Consider the following 10,937-nt stretch of genomic DNA (forward strand, 5'->3'; position numbering starts at 1 on the left):
TGTGTGGCCATTCCAACCGTTCTTTAAACCCCTTGTTAAAATAAAATTATTTTTTGATGGAACACAAATTCAGATCATATACCTTATAATCACTGTTTGCAATTCACCTTAAACTCCAAACCTTGCTACGAAAAAGGGCCCTGCTGACATGCCATTAGTACTAACAGCGTGTGCCCCGGCTTTATGGCAGTGAAATACCAGACTAACAAAAAGTAGTGATGACCCCCGATTCTTATGCATGAAGTAGAGATAAACAGTCTGTTCTCAAAATCAGCTAATGAACCTGTATCACTGAATCTTAAAAATTCACTCTAAACAAAAGCCTAAAATTGCCAATGAATTCCTCCAAAGCCGAAGTTGTGAAAGTTTCTAAAAGACCTTGTTTATCACAAATTGAAAAGGTCCTTGTGTGGTTGTAAAACATTTACAAATGTACAAACAAAGTAAAAGGCCAATAATCAGTTGGAAACGCTGTACACCAACCTTCTGTTCATCAGCAAACTCAACTAATCTAGGTTTGCCCTCCATTAGCTTACTCTACTAATCAAAGTGAAGGTCTTGCAGGGCCACAAGTGTACTTGTCAACCAGGATGTTACCAGGAAGCTGCCCGCCTGCCAAGTTTGGTGTACTGAGAATCAAATTTCATTTAGAAACCACTAAAAAGTAAGGACTGCAGGAGCAGAAAAGCAAGTGAATGCGAAATTGACTATGATCAATTTTCAAAGAAAAGACACTGCTGAATGGCAAATCCAATGAATGGCATCGTTCCTGAAGGTAACAGATGAACCTGCCTTTCTCGCCCAAATTCCTCTTATGCTCTTCTTTGCTACCTGTCGGTCAGAAGCCTAACAATGGTTATTCCAAACGGATTATTGATATGTTTGTGTTTTGGGTAAGACTACTGCATCCACAAGGCTCACTCCTTCTACTGTCACTTTTTTTTTTTTTTTTACTATGCCATGGTCTCTCTTGCTCAGCCTCCAGCACTCTGAAAAGACCCAGTGGCGGCATACAGCTCTTTACAAATTAATAACATATTCAAACCCATCAAGTGTCCGAGATTTAATGCCCCATAGGTTTCTATATGAAAAAAAGACAATAGTTTCGACTAGTGCTGGTTAGTAAAATTTGACAGCACCAACTGTACTCAAACCATAGACTTTCGAAGGATGAAAGGTTAAGTCAGCCTTTCAGGATTTTTTTTCTATCGTTACAGACCTATCTCAGCAGGAACTACATACTTGAGAGTACGATCTGACCAGTATACTTCAGTGATCTGCATACAGGCATTAAATAAGGCTCAAAACCTACTCCTTCAGGAAGAAAAAATACCCTTTGCCCCCTAAAAAAGTTATTCTCTACCACTAATCAGAATACTGCTTCTATTGACCAGATTAATGTAAACAATGCATTTATGAATGCAGCAAACAGTCAAAATGCAATATATTTACAGTAATTCATACAAATGTGTGTTGGGTACAATTGTATGAATCCTAATCAATATGTCTCTCAGCTACGACATTTTTCTGACCTATATAAAAACGTAAATAACCACAGAGAAAGTGAACTTTGATCCATTGAGGGAGGTGCGACATGGTTTATCTTTTCCTTTACCCGCTCTTTAACCTCATAACAAAGAGCCTTTTGGTAACTTTAACATTTCACTTACACAACATTGTGTTCTAGGCAATATATTGTCCATATAGATACTTGAATGTAGACAGGACAAGGTCTTTGCCCCCAAAAAAATATATTCTATGAAAAATGATGATTTTAAAACTAGGTGGAAGTTATCACATGCAATCCAAAATGCTTTTGATAGACCGATTGACTCTTTAGAAAATATTACATTTCCAGACATACTTTACTTTCAATGGGGCAACATCATAAATATAAAATCATTCCTAACATTAAGATATAACTTGTAATGTGGCCCATACTCAGTACTCCATGGTAGTTTTATTGTGAGACGAATACAAGACATGTTTTACAAAAAAGCAGAGATGAATAGCAATTTTGTATGAATTAAGGTGTATATACCGAAATATAGATAAAACGCACTATCCTGAGCTATAAACAAACAAAATAAAGGAATTTAATATCCACAACTATCAGAGACTCAAATGCCTAACAAAACTTGGCGTAATGAAGTCAAGTAATCAACCTCGAACTGAAAAAGTACCAGGTTCTGCAACCTGCCTGGTTAGTCCGGATTGGCATTCACTTTAAATGACATTCCCCACCTTCCAATATCTGTATGGTAAAATCAACAAAAGCTGCAGAAATACACTCCGAAAACAAAAAACCTCAGGGACAGTTTTGTTATTTTAAAAAGGAATCCACAAAGCCCCTCAAAAGAAAACTACCAATTTTGTGAAACACGAACATCTGGCTATTTTTAAATCTCTTAAGATTCTATACCACCAAAGTTTCCTTCTTAACTCGCTAATTTCTTTCATTTTCATTAGCAATGCCATTATGTAAATGTTGTAATCTGCATCTTATGCAACATACCCAGGAATATTTATGCTCAGTTCGTCCTTTATAATAAACTAGCAGCCCGTCCCGACGTTGTCGGGGGCAATGAGGCTTCCAGGTAGCAGGATCTCCCTTACCTCGCGTAAATTGCCCCCGGACAACCTCGGGACGGGGGCAATTCCAAGAGAAATAGCTTCGGGTCTATTAAGGTTCTTTGTTTTTCTGAGGGATGCTTCTCGATGAGACCATCCAAGAGGCTTTTTGCCAAACTCATTCCTTTCTGTTTAAGCCTCACTCTGATCCTTGCCAGCCTGCTTCACAAACACATCCTAACTTCCCAACCAGCTTTCCCCTCCCCCTAAACATACGCACAGTTACAGACCTCCCTACTACACATTTTGTCCGTCTTATAAAAACCCCACAGTTACAGACCTCCCTACTACACATTTTGTCCGTTCTGAAGTTGTCCTGGGGCAATGACGCTTCCAGGTAGCAGGAACTCCCTACCTTGCGTCATCCTCGGGGGCAGTCTCAGCCCCACGGCCCCACTGTCGCCGCCGCTGTCTTCCACGCTCCTCCTGCCGAACGCCGCATTACTTTTCCTCCCCACGGGTCCGCACTTCAGTGAACCGGGTGTAGGTTACGCGGCAACTCAGCTCCACGGCCCCACTGTCGCCGCCGCTCTCATCTGCGCTCCTCCCGCTGAACGCCGCGTTACTTTTCCCTCCCCACGCCTGTCCGCCGCTCCTCCTTGCGCTCCTGATGATGTCAGCACGTTAGCGCATACGACGGCCGGCGCTACTTCCAAGGGACTACTTTTATTTCTAAGGTATATTTTTGAAAGAACATATTTTTTGGGGGGTATATAGCCTATGTCACTCTGCAGACCCTGCCAATTCCAATGATGTATTGTGTATGTGGTTCCCGAGTTTACCCGCCTCAAAGGTTCCCAGTTCTTACTTTATAATAGTAGTATAGATTTAAAAAAGTAACATTAACCCTCCCCATGCAGCCTTTCGCAATAGTAAAAATATTTAAATGAGCTTGCTTTAGAGGCCTATCAATAAGGAATAGTGAAAAGTGTCCTCCGTTGTCCACAGAACATTTCTTTCTACAACAATAAACTTTCGAGAGGAACAATTGGTCATTTTTGGTGGCCTCCGCTTTCTTCGGACCGTCTTTGTATATTCTGTACACGTTGTACATTTCGCAGTTCATGCAAGTCTATATTCAGTACATATTACATTTTTCGGCATCTTTCATGTAACTTGGACATATGTGAAGCCCTCTGCTACTAAATAGATTTGAACCACAAAAATATTGTAAAACGGCATAGTAATTTCCTAGAAAAAGAGTGTACCCTGTGCCCTCATTTGAAACATTTGATCATAGATTCGAACTGAAACAACTGTCTGAAAAAAATATGTTCCAACGCATTTGGAATCACAATATAAATGAACAAATCAGAAATCCAAACAGTTATCTGATATGCCTTTGGAAGCGTTAAATGTAAAATGCACTTTCACAAAATTACTGTAGCGTCGACTATTTGTGTAAGGAAGTAAGCAGAGCACTAACTGAAGTGCCAAATGCTGCCGTGGAACAGAATGCGTACGAGAATGCGTAAGACAAAACAAAATATTTTCTCTCCCAATGCCATCCAATTACCGCACAAACAATGCAGTGAGTTGCCAACAACAAATAATTTGATTTCAATTAGTCTACACGCTATCATATGTAACATATTAATATGCACACACCGAGCATCTCCCATCATCCATACACACAACTTCCGTGCAGTTTGTTTTCGTTTGACCTGCTAGCTCTGGCCATCTGTAGATGTGCACCTGCCACACGACCAGGGGTAACCAGATGTAAAAGGATAGTACATGGGGAAATTGCTAATGAGAGTATTAGCACGCGGCAGTCCCCCAAAAAGTAAATTTCACTGTGCTGGATTATTTAAATCCCCAAATATAAGGCAGGTGTTAATGAGCTTTTTACCATCTGCTATGAACGAATCTGAGGCGCTAGGTCGGTATTAATACATCACTATGCAGTATTCACACAGGTCAAGGTTTTATTTAAATAAAGGATTGTGAAAATGGGAGCATCGAACCACATAATGTATATTGCAACATATGGCGAGCCACTGGGTTCCGAAGAACAAGGTCTGCTTAAGAGAAGAATCACTTGAATATCTACATGAGCGACAACACTATTGGTCATGACCGTGATGTGATGTTATGACAGGAACGTATAGTACAGTGATAGCGACCGCAGTGGACAACATGCGCAACATTTAGGAAGGCTGCGATCATACAGAGAATGGTGCACCTTTTTGCATACAAGACAATCAAACCACGCATACATATGTACAATCACAGCACAAGAAACACACAATAATACGAGAAAGCAACAACGAAAGTGCCAAGCCTTTCAGTTGCAGACCCCCAAACCATGCAACCCGGCAATACTAACATCGGAAGCAGACTTATTTGGAATTTAGAAAAAAAATAAAAAAGTCTTACCCATTCACACAATCAGTCAAACCAAAACAATTGCTACCTTTTCTTTTAAGTATGATCAATGCTGTGCCCTTAAAGCAGACCATGCGAATGTTATCTTCCCATTTAGAGATTACTTTTTCACCCATCTGTAATTTACTTTTATCTCAACATACATTCGTTTTTCCTAGTCCAATAACGTTTTCTTCTACCTCCTGGGGCATTGATGCGCCATTCTGTTCTCTTCTTGTGTCACTAAATACCCATCTGTTCCTCTTAACGGACTATTACAGCTGCTGCAGATATGCCTGCCTCTTTCTCGAGCTACTGAACCTGTTTACAATAATACCTGCCGAGACTCATACTGTTACAACCGGTTACAGTCTTGCACGTCCCTTTCTTGGGATATTACGGTTACCTCCTATCCAAGAACTGTTTCTTCTCAGGATGTTGATTGCCACTGTCCTGTCTGCAACATTCTCGTGCACTTAGTGTTGCTGGAGCAATGTAAACCTCTTCCCTGGACAACCAATGCAGTTCTGGACTGTCTGTCCAAATGGCATGCAATTAACAGAGGTTAAAGCCCGCACTGTCCCCATCTAACCCATGCCCCGAAAATACCTCAGTCGCATCGGCCGGTGTGAGCCCCTGTCAGGTTCAGGGGAAGCTGGACTCTTACTAGTGGGACAGGAATCCCCACTCACCGGCCATCTTGAACATCCGGCTCGACGACGTGTACATCCATACGTCACTCACCCGGCGTTATTGCGTCACGCGAAGCTCTCCAGCCCCGAAAGGATGCTTTTGCCCTTCTGTTGGGATTGCATCTATTTAGCGATAGTTTTAAGTACTCCTCAGCAGTGACCATAAGTGCATGAAGGAAATGAAACGGAGAACTGTCCGGGTCGCTCTGTCTGTAGACATAAAAGAAGGGCTACGATGTACAGGTTCTTCAGAGGAACTGGTTGGCTCACTTGGAATCAAGTTATTGGATTATCTTTAAAAAAAAAAGGATTTTAAGAATTTTAAAATTACGCCAAGTATACGTCGGTTCCCAGACATGTTATGAGGTGTTTTTTTTAAATCCAGTACGCCACAGGAAGTTATGTAATTATTATATTGTATTTACAACACTAACATTATAAAAAGCCTGATTAATTTCATTTTTTAATTTTGTTGCTCCGGCTCTAATATTGCAAACAAAACGGTTTCTTGTTTTGTTGCTAGCGCCCTTCATATTATTAAACCAGTCCATACTAAGATGGCCGTTACATTCGCTGAAGTTTGTTAAAGGGAATACCCTCTAGGCTGTCACTACAAGGCCTAAAGTTTCCTGTTCAAAAATGTCTGCTCGTTTTACGTGTCTTCTAGAAACGGCGTCGCCATATTTAAAGTCCTCTGTCTATTCCCATGCATGTATGTACTCGGGTACAGCTGGATGAGGACGTACCTAATTAAGTTCTACGGACGTGTAATTAAGTTGTTTTCTGTTATAGGAACCGATTGATATGAGCGAGAGCCACTTAATATTTTTATTTATTTTAGTCTTGTGTTCTCAGAAGAACCCTTTCAGTGTATTATGCCAGTTTGCGGGGGAGAGGATGTGGTCTGATGTCTAGAATGCCTTCTTTGGTGCTTGAAACCAGGGTTCGAGCCTCGGGGGCGCGTACACATCCCAAGATTCTGGGCAAATCACTTAATCTCCCCGTGCTTAAAAATGTGTCCTTGTGTAGTATTTACTTTATGTAAAGCGCTCCAATACCTGTCAAGGTGAAGTAGTGTGGCTCACTGGTTAGAGGCAGCAGACCCGAGAGCAGAGGACGGCCCGGGACCAGGGTTCGATTCCCGGCGTGGCAGGTTTCTGGACCAGGGTCAGCGGACTCGATAATTCTCTCGCCTCGGTGCCCACTCTGATCAGCGATCACACTCGGCAACTCTGGGCATTAGCTTGCCTCATCTTCACTAACGGCCCCACCAGACCACCCGGGATGCCTGGTCTCACCCTGGAGATACCCATTAAGGGACCATCTCTCAGGGAAGCCAGGAAGGGTTTCGCAGCGGTCGAAGCGCCTTGGGACCCTCCGGGTAAGTAGTGCGCTATATAAATGCCTATACATACATAGTCATTTAAATTGCCAATAGCTTGCTCGCAAACATGACCTATTGCATTTACACCTACACAGAACCACACACACACAGAGCCACATACACACCCAGAGTCACACACACAGGAGAGCAAGCACAGCCAGGGGGCAGGAGAACAAGCACAGCGAGGGGGCATGAGAACCAGGGGGCAGGGGAGCAAGCACAGCCAGGGGGCAGGGAAGCAAGCACCGGCCACCTCTCCTTTATTTTCAGTGGTGGTTTAGGAGGCTTGTCAAGTAGTGCCCTTACAGGTGAGATGCTTTCTCCCCCCCCCACCCCAGAGCTAAAAGTGCCCCCAGTGTCTGCAAGTGTCGGGGTTCCTCCGGAAAGCCGAGCTATATTTCGCAGGCTGTGGCAGAAATGTTTGCTCACAGGAGGTACCGTCCCTGCTCCAAGTTTTCCATCGCTTCCTACCTCGCAATGACATGTCCGTCTGTGTGCAGGTCTTCCAGGGTGACACAGCCTCCCCTCTTCCACGTCTCCACAGACGGGTCAGCAGCAGTTTTCACGAACACTGGAGCACCCGAATAGGCATGTTCGGAGTATATTGGTCAAAAGAGGGGGATGTTAATTATGACAGGTTCTCAGACGGCGCTAAACCAATAACGTGAAAATGATACTATGAGAGAGAAAAACTATTGGATGCGGTGCCACAGGTGAGGGGAAACACCTAAACCCCCAAATTGGGACCAGAAGGTCCGACCAATTATATACAACACGTCCTATGCACACGCATATAAGTAAAGAACAGTACAACACAGGTTCTGTTAATCATGAATGAAGACGATGGTGTTCTTATTTGTAATGTTCGGTTTTAATGTTGTATTTCTGAGCAAGGATCGGATTATATGGCGCCCTCTTTAACATCCTTTTCACTGCCCGTTCCCAGTCTGCATGTATGCGTCACCACACGGGGTCTCGGCCGGCACCCAGCACTCTCCATCAACAACATGGGGAGACCCTCAGCTACTGCCTTGTTCACTCCCCTTGGTACCAGCTATGGTGGTTCCGGGGAGGGCACCAACCTGGAAGCAGAGGAAGGTTTTCTTTTCCAGGTTTGTTAGTCCTCGTACTGTGCAGTTAGGCTCTAAGGATCTACTTGACTAGGTGGAATTATTTTGCCATTGCGGAAATAAACCCTCATCCTCATGTATTTCTCTTGTTTCCGCTTCTTCTTGCCGAAAATATTTCTCGTTCCACTGTAGGCCAAGGCAAGAATTAAAAAAACTAAATTGTAGTGGCGGTCGGGTGCCTGATCCACCCATGGCCGCCGTTCAGACACACTCTCTCCTAAAATGATGACATGATTGCTGGTGTATGAACTCCAGTGACAACTTTTAGAGTCACCAGGACCAAGCTTCCGTCACTCACCGATAGCAGACAGGTGCTCCAAAGCCGCGGACACAGCCAGGGACTCTGGCAATGAACTCAAGGCGAGCGCTTTCAAGATTTCCGCCATCCTCACTTCGATTTGTACTAGTATTCTCCCTCACGCACTCCCTCCGCCGACACTTTGTGTTAGAGAGGGAGATGTCATAGAAACCTGACGCGATCCTCGGCTGCCTGGATATAAAACATGAAAAGGGACAATCCAATTTGACGTAAACAATCGTGTCCATTCGAGAAAACACTAGTTTCACAAATCTGACTGACTGACTTGAAACGCCGAGGAGCAAGTAATTTAACATTTACCAAGAAACACGGGAAGTAGCTTTAAACAGTCTAGCGTCAAAAATAGAAAACAAGCACTCACTGTGTTCTGTAAACAGAAATGGCTTCCGAAAAGCCCCAACATTTTCAGATTTGGGGGCGTGGTTTTCTTTCTCTCCTCTTCCCATTGGCTGGAAGGTAAAATTCCAGCCAATGGGAAGAGGAGAGAAAGTAAATAGAAAGAACTTAAAAAAACGCCCCCGAATCCGAAAAAGACGGGGCTTGAACCGAGTGATGCCCCTCTCCTCCAATGGCTGGCCTCCGTTTAGGAAGCCAGCCAATGGAGAAAAGGGGCGGATTCCAAGCCCCCTCTAAGAAACATTAAATCTTCGGAGCTCCGTCCACTGCTTACGCAGTGCGACGGAGTCCTCGACCTAAAAACGGAGCAGGATGATGCTCTCTTTATCAGATAAGCTAAGATGAAGCGCCTCTTAGGATGGGAGATGGTGTTAACCTCAAAAATACACAAGGCAATGTCTTCTTACAGGTAACAGTTTACCAGCTGCATTATCAATTAAATAACTTTAAGAAAGTTTGAATCCAGGAAGTTTAGACAGCATGCAGGTTTATTAAATATTAAAAAATACAGAATGCAAAAACAATAGTAGAAATGCATGGTAAATCAATATAGGGAAGCCGAGTTTCTGCAAATATTTGTCATTTGCACATCACCAAGTAAATTGTTCTGATTTGTTTTGCTCCTATATAAATCTTTGTATGCATCACACTTCTGAAATACAAAATAAAAAATGTGCTTTCTTAATTTCTGATATATTTTTAAATATATTTGTACTATTCATTTACAAGCAATTTAAATGTTTTGTGTTAGAAAAAAACTGACATCTTACAGCCTTTTGTTTCATAATGATTGTCAGACAACTTACATCCTTCAGTACGATAGTCAAACCACAGATCATTTTTACACAGTAGAGCTCCAGTGCCATAATTGTCCTCTTTGACTTTTCCTTCATCTATTTACGAGACGCCACAACACTATTTGCACCAGCACTTGCACTTTGTTTTGGAGATGAGGAGCGGAGCGGAGGGACTTCATTCCCCAAGAGGTAAGCGGCCCAAGTGCTGAGGCACGCCAGACACGACACCAACGCGCCAGGAGGCGCACTTAAGACCGCCGTTTCTCCCGCAGTGCGGGACACTACAACTGTATTTGCACCAGCACTTGCACTTTATTTTAGAGGAGAAGAGCGGAGGGGGGATTTCATTCCTCAAGAGGCAACGCGGCCCAAGTGCTGACGCACGCCAGAGACGACACCAATGCGCCAGGAGGCGCACTTAATGCCGCTGGTTCTCCCGCAGTGCGGGACGCCACAACGCATTTTGCACTTTCAGTTTGTTTAGGAGGTGAAGAGCGGAGTGGGGGGACTTCATTCACCAAGAGGCAACGCAACCCGAGTGCTGACGCACGCCTTGGATGACACCAACACGCCAGGAGATGCACTTAAGGCTGCTGGTTCTCCAGCGCAGGACGCGCGCAAGTGTGCCCAGGCCAAGGGCGGGCCCGTTTGCGCCTGTCAGAGACTGGAGGAGGCAGGGCAGGGCCACCCATCTTGGTTCTCTGCGAGGGCGCCATCAGAAAACACCTACGAGTGTATGTTGCCATGTACTTGCCTCGTGTGCATCCCCTGATGTCCAGCTGAGTTTTCAATGTGATGGATTGACGTGTGCATCTGTTGGGTTTTTGTTGTGAATGTATGCAGTGTTTGGCCTGTGCTGGCTCTTTCAGCTGACAGATGCTATGTTCTATTTGCATGACATTGTGTGTGAGTTGTTTGTGCATTGTGATACATTCAGATGTGTGTTGCAGGTGTAGTGTGTATTACTTGTGTGTCTGTCATATGCAGCAAGGTGGATTCTTGTTCCTGAGCTTGTTTTGAGTGCACATTAGTGGTTTGTCCTCCTATTTTTGACCTGTCACTTGTCAGGATTGTGCCTGTGCATGCATGTGTTACATTATGACACTATGTTGACTTGATAGGTGGTGTGGTATGTCTGTCTGTGTTAGCTTAATGTCCCTTTGATCCCAGTTTGTGTCCATGATTGTTTTGCGATGATGCACTTCTTGTTTGTGTTGGGGT

General features: G+C 43.8%; 1 protein-coding gene across 7 annotated transcripts in view; it reads right to left on the reverse strand.

Moving 5' to 3' along the window:
- The window catches only part of SEC16A (SEC16 homolog A, endoplasmic reticulum export factor), a 478,800-nt gene extending 472,886 nt beyond the window's left edge, over positions 1-5,914 (reverse strand). For all 7 annotated transcript variants that reach the window (XM_086921035.1, XM_086921033.1, XM_086921029.1 and 4 more), the window contains exon 1: positions 5,608-5,914. The gene's annotated coding sequence lies outside the window, so the exon portion shown is untranslated. The remainder of the gene's footprint in view (positions 1-5,607) is intronic.
- Between the last annotated feature and the right edge of the window lie 5,023 nt (positions 5,915-10,937).

Source organism: Lissotriton vulgaris, chromosome 5, assembly GCF_964263255.1.
Source record: "Lissotriton vulgaris chromosome 5, aLisVul1.2, whole genome shotgun sequence".
Taxonomy (NCBI): domain Eukaryota; kingdom Metazoa; phylum Chordata; class Amphibia; order Caudata; family Salamandridae; genus Lissotriton; species Lissotriton vulgaris.